Raw genomic sequence first — 12,475 nt, 5'->3', positions numbered from 1 at the left:
GTGTGAGTTCTTGAAGGCTGGCACATGTTGGATGACCATGTCTATGGATGTGTGACATTGCCCATCAAGCATACCTTGTTGCTTGGTGCCTGGTTTCCAACATCAAAGCTGTTCAGAACAAGCTGTGAGTTGAACCAAATAGGTGCTCACTCTAGTTTCTTCATTGAGTTTTCCCAATGTTTAACCCATTGATGATTTGACAAGAAGGGTAACTGAATATTCATATGGCAAGTTGAACTTTTAATAAGGTGTTTAACAAATAATGACTGTCAATTAACAACTTGCTGCTGCCTAGTGAGAATCTGATAATATTGCTTGTGAAAAGGATAAAAGGTAGCAGGAGTTGGTGTGGACATCGGCCACATTTCACCCAATTTCATTCAATGGTACACTTGTTACCCAGTTTTGCCATCCACCTTGCCGTAGCCCATATCGGTCACACCCCATAAGTTTCTGCCCCGTATCTTTTCCACAAACCTTTGAAAAGGAAGGTATTATCTGGAAATATCATGTGTTTGGCAGGAAATGACATGAGAAAGTTCAGTCATAATAAAGTTTCATTTGACAATTTCCACCTCTGTCCTAAACCTATCCTCTGAGGAAAGGTCACTGGACCTGAAACATTAACTCTGATTTCTCTCCACAGATGCTGCCTGGCTTGCTGAGCTTTTCCAACAATTTCTGATTTTATTTCCGATTTACAGCATCTGTACTCCTTTAGATTTTTGTCTATTTTCACAGATTTGTTTGATCCCTTTCTTTGATCCCTCTGTTTACCATTTTCCATATTGAGAAAAATCTCCTGGAACACAGCATCTGCCCACTGCATATTTTACCCATTTAGCTCAGCATGCTGTGTAGATGATGCTTTTATACAATGAATATGAAGTTACACAGCCCTGCAGAAGGATATGAGACTAGCGCAATTACATATCTATATTCCAGATTCCAGGAAAATGCTCTGTGGACATTCCAACCAGTGGACAACAAACCTGATTGCTGCATTGCGAAGAAATTCAAACTAGAATATCTCAGCAAATGACTTCATTTTTTTTTCAATATTTGTAAAATATGTAAAACAATATGAATTCAAAATCAGTAGCAAACGAATCAAGAAATAAAAACAAAATATGCTGAAGAAACTCAGCAGATCGGGCAGCATCTGTGAGAGAGACAGAGTGAACACTTTGAATCTATTATGACTCTCCTTCAGAATGTTTCCTGCTTGCCATCAATAACTGTAAAGTCCATACACATGGAGACTAAACAAAGACAGAATTCGGCTCACCCCAACCCCTCAGTATCTGACACATGAAAGAGCAGTCAGAGATACTAGAGTTAGTGCAAGTAAGAGATGCCTCTGGTTTGTTTGGATAGAGTCAAGCTCCAATGTTTATTTGTTTTCTTAATATGTTACTCTACATAACAGAACAGCATTTGTGACTGTGCGTGTGATTTTTTTTATGAATAAAGTATATTTTTAAAGTAAAATCAACGAGAGAGTTGTTGGTATCTGTGAACCCCAGAGCCAGTCATTACCTTCAGTAAAGATGGTGAAGAAAAGGTGCAAGATTGAAATAGCTTCCTTTTTATGTGCATAATCTCATTTTTATTCTGTACAGATAGAATTGGGCCATCAGTTTCTTCAGTAGAAGCTGAAGAAATAGCAGGAACTATTGCTAATATCACCACTGGAAATTAGACAGGCCAAGACTCTATCATTTGGGGAAAAAACATTTTAGATCACAACATCTGGTATGCCAAAGAAACAACCTACCTTTGCAAACTCCACAGCATGCCACAGGTGTTATTTTGAATCATGTTGCCTGCACGTAAGATTAGATTACTTACAGTGTGGAAACAGGCCCTTGGGCTCAACAAGTCCACACCGATCCGCCAAAGCGCAACCCACCCATACCCCTACATTTACCTCTTACCTAAGATTAGGGGCAATTTAACATGGCCAATTCACCTGACCCGCACATCTTTGGGTTGTGGGAGGAAACCGGAGCACCTGGAGGAAACCCACGCAGGCACGGGGAGAACGTGCAAACTCCACACAGTCAGTCACCTGAGGTGGGAACTGAACCTGGGTTTCTGGCGCTGTGAGGCAGCAGTGCTAACCACTGTGCCACCGTAAGATCAGTTTACCTCTACTAATTAATTCCCAGAATTTCCATTCTAATAATTTATATTCTGCAGTAATCCTGCTGAACCCAATGACTAGCAAATTTTAGCTTAATTTGCACCAAATTACCCGAATGACAGATATGCAAATACGCAATCAGTTCGCCTCTTTTAGAGTCATAGAGTCATAGAGATATACAGCATGGAAACAGCCCCTTCAGTCCAATTCGTCCATGCCAACCAGATATCCGAACCCAATCTAGTCCCACCTGCCAGCAGCCGCCCCCATATCCCTCCAAACCCTTCCTATTCATATACCCACCCAGATGCCTTTTACATGTTGCAATTGTACCAGCCTCCACCATTTCCGCTGGCAGCCCATTCTACACATGCACCATTCTCTGTGTGGAAAAGTTACACCTTAGATCTCTTTTATATCTTTCCCCTCTCACCCTAAACCTATGCCCTCTCGTTCTAGACGTGCCTACCCCAGGGAAAAGGCCTTGTCTATTTATCCTATCCATGCACTCATGATCTTGCAAACCTCTATAAGGTCACCCCTCAGCCTCTGATGCTCCAAGAAAAACAGCCCTAGCCTGTTCAGCATCTTCCTATCGCTGAAATCCTCCAACCCCGGCAACATCTTTGTAAATCTTGTACTCAATACTCTGACCACTAAAGGAAAGCATACAAAATGAGAGTTGTGAGAGCATGGAATGCGTTGTCAGCAGCAGTTGTGGAGGCAGGGTCATTGGGGACATTTAAGAGACTCCTGGACATGCATATGGTCACAGAAATTTGAGGGTGAATACATGAGGATCAGTGGTTGGCACAACATCATGGACTGAAGGGCCTGTTCTGTGCTGTACTGTTCTATGTTCTATGTAAAATGCCTTTTTTACTATTCTATCTACCTGCGACTCTATAGTGGCACAATGTTAGCCAACCTCCAGTTTTCCGGCATCTTATCTGTGACTATCGATGATACAAAAACCTCTGCAATTGGCCCAGCAAACACTTCCCAGCTTCCCACATAGTTTGAGGGTACACCTAATCAGGTCCTGAGGATTTATCCACTTTTATGTATTTCAAGACATCCAGCACTTCCTCCTCTGTAATATGGACATTTTTCAAGTAGTCACCATCCATTTCCCTACATTCTATATCTCCCATGTCCTTTTCCACTGTAAAAACAGATGCAAAATACTCGTTTAGTGTCTCCCCCATCTCTTGTGGCTCCATACAAAGGCCGCCTTGCTGATTTTTGAGGGACCCTATTCCTTCCCTAGTTACCCTTTTGTCCTTAATGTATTTATAAGAACCCTTTGGATTCTCTTTAACTCAATTTGTCAAAGCTATCTAATGTCCTCCTTTTGCCCTCCTGACTTCCCTCTTAAGTATACTCCTGTTGCCTTTATCAAGCTATCACTTGATCTATCCTGTCCTTACCTGACATATGCTTCCTTCTATTTCTTAACCAAACCCTCAATTTCTTTAGTCATCCAGCATTCCCTACCAGCCTTTCCTTTCACCCTAACAGAAATATACTGTCTCTGCATTCTCGTTATCTCATTTCTGAAGGTTTCCTGTTTTCCAGCTGTCCCTTTACCTGAGAACATCTGCCCCCAATCAGCTTTTGAAAGTTCTTGCCTAATATGTCAAAATTGGCCTTTCTTCAACTTAGAGCTTCAATTTTTAGATCTGATCTATCTTTTGCCATCACTATTTTAAAACTAGTAGAATTATGGTCACTATTATAGGACAAGCCAAACAGAGAACAACCAGGGAATTCCTAGAGGCATGGCACTCATCCACAGATTCAATCAATAAGCACATCGACCTGGACCCAATACCGACCACTGCATCGGACAGCTGGAACTGACAACTGGAAGCGGCAGATTCAAACCTCTACAAATGCCGGAGGAAAGATCACAGAAGCACTTCACAGGAGGTTCCCAAGCACTGAGGATGTCACCTAGACAGGGGACGAAACGTCTGCAACACAAATTCCCAGCTCGGCAAACAGAACCACAACAACGAGCACCCGAGCTACAAATCGTCTCACAAACTTTGAAATTAGAAACAATAATTATTAACATTTATTTATTTCATTGCAGACTTGTTGTTTTGAGATTAAGATGTCAAATTGTTAAAAGTTAAGACTTTGGAAGTGCAGAAATATTATGGAAGCTGTGTTGGCTTCCACAGTTGATCAGCCACTGGTTAAATGCACAGGTTGTACAGGGAATGAAGGAGGGGGATAGAGTGGTCCCTTGGTTCTCTCCTGTGGAAATGCAGGAGCAGCCTTTTTCCAGCCTGATTCAGCAGTCCAGGAATGGGGCATATTGGTTCCTCCCTCCATATGGTGGAGTACTGAGTTTTGGTGGTATATTAAAGAACTGCAGATGCTGAAGATCTGAAACAAAATCAGAAATTGCTGGAGAAAGTCAGGAGGTCTGACAGCCTCTGTTGAGAGAAAGCATAGTTAGCGTTTTGAGTCCAGTGACCCTTCCTCTGTGTGGTCTATTTTTGTTTTTAGCTTTTAACAGTTTCTGTTATGTTTTAAACAGGGAGAAACAATAGTCGCTGTATCATGTGACCCTGTAGCAAATGTCAAACGATGTTCTAAATAAAGATATTGTGATAATTTTATTTCATAGTTTGAAGTCTCCTCGTCGATCTCTTTTTCCTCCTCTTCCTCTCCCTCTCATCTTCTTTTTCCTCTTCCATTCTTACTCTTTTTGCTCCTTCTCCAGTTGGCATTTCACATCTTGAAGTTTCTTATCAGTCAAACATCTGAAGGGAAGTTCTTAGTCAATAGAGTCTATTTGTTGAATTCTGAATTCCATTCAAAATTAAGAAGAGTTTGGATCTACGAATGCGACTGTCTGTTTAAAGCCAGTATTTTGTTTTCACAAGCTTAAAAACATTTGTAACACTGTCACGAAGCAGACTCTTCTGATTGTACACCTGCTGGGCTGGGCGTACAAGAGTGACAGGTCCCTTCCCCAGCAAACAGTTTAAATTCTTAATGAGTTAGCTGCATGTCATAAGATCTCTATCTGCATTTGCTAATTAGGCTTATTTGACAGCAAATCTGGCAGTGTTAAAGTAACAGACATGTGGGGTCAGAGGGGAAAATGAAACTGCTCCATTTTAATTGTTTCTTTGCTCTGTTGTCACTGCTCAAGGGAAGTTAAGGAGAATGATATTTTTTTCAAGGAAAGAAATTTCTAATTGGACAGAATGGACCCGCTGTTTTTTTATTTCCTACCTTTAAATATTACGTTAATTGAGTTTATGGGAGGTAGCCACTACCTGGCTCAACTAATAGACAAGATGGATTAAAATCTTCCAGTTCTTATCCTCATAAAATTATTACAAACTTATCTCACTTAAAATTATGGAAAATAAAGAGCATGAAAGTTTGGGAAGGGTCAAGTTTTGAATGCTTTAAGCAAAGTGGTTCCAAACCAGCAGGCTATTTTAAGGATCTTTGTGGGAATACGATTAAACTCGTGGTGGACACCACATACAGGGCTATCTTAGACTCTTAACGCATCCCTCTGGCAGATTCTTGATGGCTGTGTGGTAAGAGAAGAGGGTTGCACCCGCCGACTGGAGTGGCAGCTGTGCCCATATAATGCTCCTACACAAGGTTGTTATATCGGCACACGTGCAGCTTGACGCTACGTCACAGTCAGCTTTGCGCCAAACTAAGCGGCGGTATGTCCCTGATCCAATGATTCGGATTGATATCATAGGACAGCTGCAAGGTATCCCGAATGAGTTTAAGGCCCGCAATGAGATTGCCATGGGCTGGGAGGCTCTCATCTCAGTGATAGGGGTTAGCAAGAATGCTGAATGGATTAATTACATTTATTACAACCAGCAAAGATGTATCAACTATACTTGGGAGAACAATTGGATGCTACTGCTAAAATGACATGGCAAAACAGACAGGCCTTAGATTGGATACTGGCAGAAAAAGACACGGGTTTGTGTGATGTTTGGGGAGCACTGCTGTACCTTTATACCTAACAACACTAGCCCTGGGGGATCTTTTAAGAAAGCAATGCAGAAATTAAAGAATCTAAGACAGGAGCAAAAAGACAATGAAGGGTTTGGTCATCAGGTTTTTGATTGGTTGAATAATATATTTGGGTCTTGGGGAGCATAGTTTGTCAAGATTGGTCTTATTATAGGTGCAGTTTTACTTGCTGTCACCTTCGTCTTTTGCTGTGCTTTACCTTTTATTAAGTCTGTTTTAGTTTGCGTCACTACACGGCAACTTATGGTTATTTCAGCTACCCCAAGATGTGCCTCCTCCTCTGACGGAGCCCTACTCTACTATTATGATCTGACAACCGTGATGGCGCAAGGAAAATGTCCCCATGAGGACAATGATGATATTTCTAAAGAACGCATGGGTCCTAGATTGTGAGGGATCTTGGGTCTTTCTTTCCTGCTTTGGTTACAGGTTTTTGGCCCAAGGGACCCCAAGAGCAGAGGAACAACCCTTTAAGACTCAGACTCCCAAAATTATTCAGTCTGTGTTGGGACCTACATTGTTTGTTATGGGCATCAGAGGGTCTGAGCTTATTGTCTTCTTTCGCTAGGTGAGACCAATAGGTCTCAAAGTGGAAATATAGAAAATAAAGAGCATGAAAGCATGGGAAGGGTTAAAGCATGAGGGCCACTGGCAATCTATTATAAGGGGTCTGTGGAATGCTACACTAGTCAAAAGGTCACTATGGCAGGATGGGATAGAAATAGTGGAATGCTCCTACACCAATTAGCAGAGGAGAAAGTGAGGTCTGCAGATGCTGGAGATCAGAGCTGAAAATGTGTTGCTGAAAAAGCGCAGCAGGTCAGGCAGCATCCAAGGAACAGGAGATTCGATGAAGAAGGGCTTACGCCTGAAACCTCGAATCTCCTGTTCCTTGGATATTGCCTGGCCTGCTGCGCTTTTCCAGCAACACATTTTCAGCGCCAATTAGCAGAGTCAGGTTGAGGCTGAAAGGTCACTATGGCAGGATGAGACAACAACAATTAGTAAAGTCAGCCTCGCCTACAAAATATCACCATGACAGGTTTAGACAGGTCGTGACAATAAATATTTAGGACATTACATTAAATTTCTAATTATTAGTTAGTAGAGTCAGCCTACTTGAGACGTTTGTGGCAGAACATAGAGTCATAGAGTCATAGAGATGTACATCATGGAAACAGACTCTTCAGTCCGACCCGTCCATGCCGACCAGATATCCCAACCCAATCTAGTCCCACCTGCCAGCACCCAGCCCATATCCCTCCAAACCCTTCCTATTCATATACCCACCCAAATGCCTCTTTAATGTTGCAATTGTACCAGTCTTTACCACATCCTCTGGTAGCTCATTCCATGCACGTACCAACCTCTGTGTGAAAAAGTTGCCCCTTAGGTCTCTTTTAAATCTTTCCCCTCTCACCCTAAACCTATGCTCTGACATTAAATATTTAATTAGTAGTTAGTAGAGTGAGCCTAGGACAGGAGACAATTGTGGTAGATGGGGTAGTAAAATATCTAAGCATAACAGGTCAGCTTGGGACAGGAGACCATTGTGGTAGATGGGGTAGTAAACTATCTAATCATGACATTAGAATAATATTGAGTAGGATCTAGGATGGAAGTCCATTATTGCAGAGGTGGTAGTAAAATATCTAATCATGACATTAGAATAATATTTAGCAGAATGTAGGAAAAACTACAGTGGCAGAAGTAGAGAGATAATAGGAACTAACATTATTGGTTTATTGCATACCTGGAGTGAAGTAATTCTAACTAACACTGTTGGGCATGCTGATAAGCTAATGAAAACATGATAACAAGAAAGTATAAAGAACCACAGACCCTGAGGTTAGGGAGCATTCAAAATTCATTTTCTGAGTGTCACGGTTTTTGTTTGCAAATAAAAGACCTACTCCTTGAAGAACTCTCCGCATCTCCTGATGATTCTCTACATTTTTTCCACGACAAAGTCTCACTGGGTAATCCTCCACTGCAATATATTTCACTGACGAGAAGTTCTAGAAAATGGTTCAATGCTGTTGGTGGAAACCTCCACAGCATCTCCATTAATCACAATATTGATAAATGACTTGGATAATGCCTCAGAAAATCATATATTCAAATTTTCTGATGACACAAAATTAGCAGCATAGTAGACAGTGTGGGTGATAAAATTACAAACAGATGTTGATAGGCTAGGTAAATGGGCAAAACTGTGGCAGATAAAGTTCAATGTAAGCAAGTGTGAGGTTATCCATTTTGAACCAAAGATAGGTCAAGGCACTTACATAGAACCTTGTACATTGAACACAGAACAGTACAGCACAGGAACAGGCTTTTTGGCCCACCATGCCTGTGCAGGCCATTATGCCATTCTAAACTAATCCCCAGTCTACACATTGTCCCCTATTCCCTGCCTGTTTATGTGTCTGTCTAAATGCCTCTTAAACTTACTTTCAACCTCCCTGGCAGCAGATTTAGTCACCTACCACCTTCTGTCCAAAACCTTGCCTCATTTTCTTTAAACGTATCTCCTCTCACCTTAAACATATGCCCCTATTATTTAACATTTGCACTCTGGGAAAGAGACTCTGACTATCCACCCTATCCATGCCTCTCATAATTTTATATATTTCTATCAGGTTGCCCCTTAGACCATTTTCATCTAAAAGGTGGAGGCTAAGTTTGTCTAATCTCTCCTTATAGCTAATACATTCTAATCGAGGCAACGTTCTGGTGAACCTCTTCTGCGTCCTCTCGAAAGTCTCCACATCCTTCTGATAATGTGGCCACCAGAATTGCACTCAATATTCTAAATGTGATCTGATCAAGGTCTTACACAATTTTTGCAGCATGAGTTGCCAACTTTTACACTCAATGTTCTGATCGATGAAGACAAGCATGCATATGTCTTCCTTATTGCTTTATCCACTTAGGGATTCCACTTTCAGGGAGCTATGGACTTGGACCCCAAGATCCCTCTGTAAGGACTTGGAAGCTATGGAACTTGCGGAAATAAATATTGAGGTCTTGAAAAGAGTTCACATTACAAAAGAGGAGGTGCAAGAGGTCTTAAAGCACATAAAGGGACATCAATCCCAGGAGCTGATCGGGTGTTTCCCATAACTTTGTGGAAAGGTACGGGAGAGATTGCTGGGCCTCTTGTAGAAATATTTGTATCATCAATAGCCATAGGTGAGGTGCCAGGAGACTGGTGGTTGTCTAAGGTGGTGCCATTATTTAAGAAAGGCTGAAATGAAGAGTCAGGGAACTAGATACGGCGAGCCTTACATTCAATGGTGGGTAAGTTGTTTGAGGGGATTCTCATGGATGGGATTTTCATGCATTTGGAAAGGCAAGAACTGAGTACAGATAGTCAGCATGGCTTTGTGCGTGGGAAATCATGTTTCACTAACTTCATTGACTTTTTGTAGAGGTGACAAAGAAGATTGACGAAGGTAGAGTAGTGGACGTTGTCTATATGGACTTCAGCAAGGTTTTCGGTAAAAGTTCAGCAATCTAGATTGGTTAGTAAGGTTAGATCACGTGGGATCCAGGGTGAGCTAGCAAATTGGATAAAAAAATTGGCTTGAAGGTGGGAGACAGAGGGTGGTGATGAACGGTTATTTTTCCGACTGGAACCATGTGACCAGTGGTGTGCCACAAGGATCAGTGCTGGGTCCACTGCTTTTCGCCATTTATATAAATGAATTGAATGTGAATATAGTTGGTAAGTAAGTTTGCAGATGACATCAAAATGGGTGGTGTAATGGATAGTCAAGAAGGTTACCTCAAAGTACAATGGGACTTTGATCAGATGGGCCAATGGACTGAGGAGTGGCAGATGGAATTTAATTTAGATAAATATGAGGTGTGGCATTTTGGTAAGGCAAACCAGGGCAGGACTTATACAGTTAATGATAAGGACTGGGAATATTGCCAGAGACCTTAGTGTGCAGATGCATAGTTTCTTGAAACTGGAGTGGCAGGTAGACAAGGTGATGAAGAAGACTTTTGGTTTACTTCCCTTTATTGGTCAATGTGTTAAATATAAGAGATAGGATGTCATATTGCAGCTGTACAGAACAACAGTGAGACCACTTTTGGAACAGTGCATACAATTCTGGTCACCCTGCTATAGGAAGAATGATGTTAAACTTAAGAGGGGACAGTAAAGATTCACATGAATACGTTTGGAGGTTTGAGCTATAGGGAGAGGTTGAAATGTTGGGGCTAGTATCCCTGAATTGTTAAAGACCTAGGGTGACCTTATAGAGGTTTATTAACTCATGAGGGACATGAATCAGGTAAAAGCGAAGATTTCTTTCCCCTTACGATGATGGAGTACAGAACTGGAGAGTATAGGAAAGATTTAAAAAGGACTGGAGAGGTAACTTTTTTCTGCAGAGGGTGGTGCATGTATGGAATGAGAGGAAATGGTGGAGGCTGGTACAATTACAACATTTAAAAGGGATCTGGATGAGTATACAAATAAGAAGGTTTTGTACAGATATGGGCCAAATACTGACAAGTGGAACTAGATAAGATTGTGATTCTGGTCAGCGCAGTTGTGTTGGACTGAAGGTTTTGATTGTTGACATAAAATGGGGAGGGGGCAGCTTTAATCATTTGGAAAATAATTCTTCTTAACAGAAATTGGAACTTGCACTATGAAAATATTGAAAAGAGATTGAAATTCATTAGGATTGTCAGAGTCACGTACCACACAGTGTGTTTTGTTTGTAAATAGGGTAAAGGAAAGGTTTCCTTTGATGAATTTACATGCAATCGTAGTAAGCAATGCCCTGGGAACATCTGTTGCAAAGAGTAAATGCTAATTGGAAATACAGCACAAATTGACATGAGTAAACATCCATAAATCTGCCTTCAAGTCTGTGGGATTGGAAGAGGTAGCTTTAAATTTTATTGGAAACGTGCAGCCTTGTTAGAAGAGAAATCAGATTTGACGTTATTCAGAACTGAAGAAGGGTCACTCAACCCGAAACATTGACTCTGATTTCTCTCCACGGACGCTGTCAGACGTGTTCAACTTTTGAAGCAATTTCGGGTTTTGTTTCTGATTTTCAGCATTCGCAGTTTTTATGGTTTTTATTTAGCCTTATTAGAAAATATTTTCATGTGGGTTGCTGCAAATGAAGGTTAGTGGGCCTTTGTTGCCTTAATTTGGGGCATTTCATCTAACAATAGGCACCCTCCATCAACAAAACATGGGTGTTAAACATGATAGACAGCTCTCATCTTTTCATTGTTCTGTGCTTTTGATTGTTGACATAAAATGGAGAAAAGGCAGTTTTAAAAGCCAAGGATTGATGCACTTTAAAAAAAACTGAAACTCATAGTAAGTGCTTTTTTACACAATTACTTGTTCAAGACACATTGAAAGCACTGTTACAAGTTAGAGCCAGGGAGCTATAAATGGAGCTTTGACCAGCAACGTGTAGCTGATTGGTCTGTGAACTTGGCACCACTCATTGCCTTCTTTCTGGCAATAATAATGTGATTGGCTCCCAGTAGCTGAACAGCCTGGGAGTGAGAATATATGGAGCTTTTAGAAAAGGAGTAGTTGTGTTTTTGCTCAGCAGTAGAAAGCTTCTCAAGCCTGTAGAAAACAAATACATTTCCATTCATTTGTACTTTAATATACTTTTATTTTAATTAATAAACCAGAGACATTTATGTGTGAATAAGTCACGCTGACTTCAATTGGCCCATCCAGTCCTAACTGCCAATAATATACTATTACATACCCACACGAGCCCCAAATCCTTCAACTGATTAACCAAGTATTATTTAATAGACAATAGGTGAAGGAGTAGGCCATTCTGCCCTTTGAGCCAGCACCACCATTCATTATGATCATGGCTGATCATCCTCAATCAGTATCCTGTTCCTGCCTTATCCCCATAACCCTTGATTCCACTATCCTTAAGAGCTCTATCCAACTCTTTCTTGAAAGTATCCAGAGACTTGGCCTCCATAGCCTTCTGGGGCAGAGCATTCCACACACCCACCAGTCTCTAGATGAAGAAGTTTCCCCTCAACTCTGTTCTAAGTAGCCTACTCCTTATTTTTAAACTGTGTCTTCTGGTTTGGGACTCACACATCAGCGGAAACATGCTTCCTGCCTCCAATCCTTTAATAATCTTATACGTCTCAATCAGATCCCCTCTCAGCCTTCTAAACTCAAGCGTATACAAGCACAGTCGCTCCTATCTTTCAGTGAAAGATTATCCCGCCATTCCGGGAATTGATCTCATGAACCTACGCTGCACTCCC

The sequence above is a fragment of the Hemiscyllium ocellatum genome, chromosome 32 (assembly GCF_020745735.1).
Source record: "Hemiscyllium ocellatum isolate sHemOce1 chromosome 32, sHemOce1.pat.X.cur, whole genome shotgun sequence".
Lineage (NCBI taxonomy): Eukaryota > Metazoa > Chordata > Chondrichthyes > Orectolobiformes > Hemiscylliidae > Hemiscyllium > Hemiscyllium ocellatum.
The sequence above is the reverse complement of the archived record's forward strand: the minus strand, read 5'-3'. Positions refer to the sequence as shown.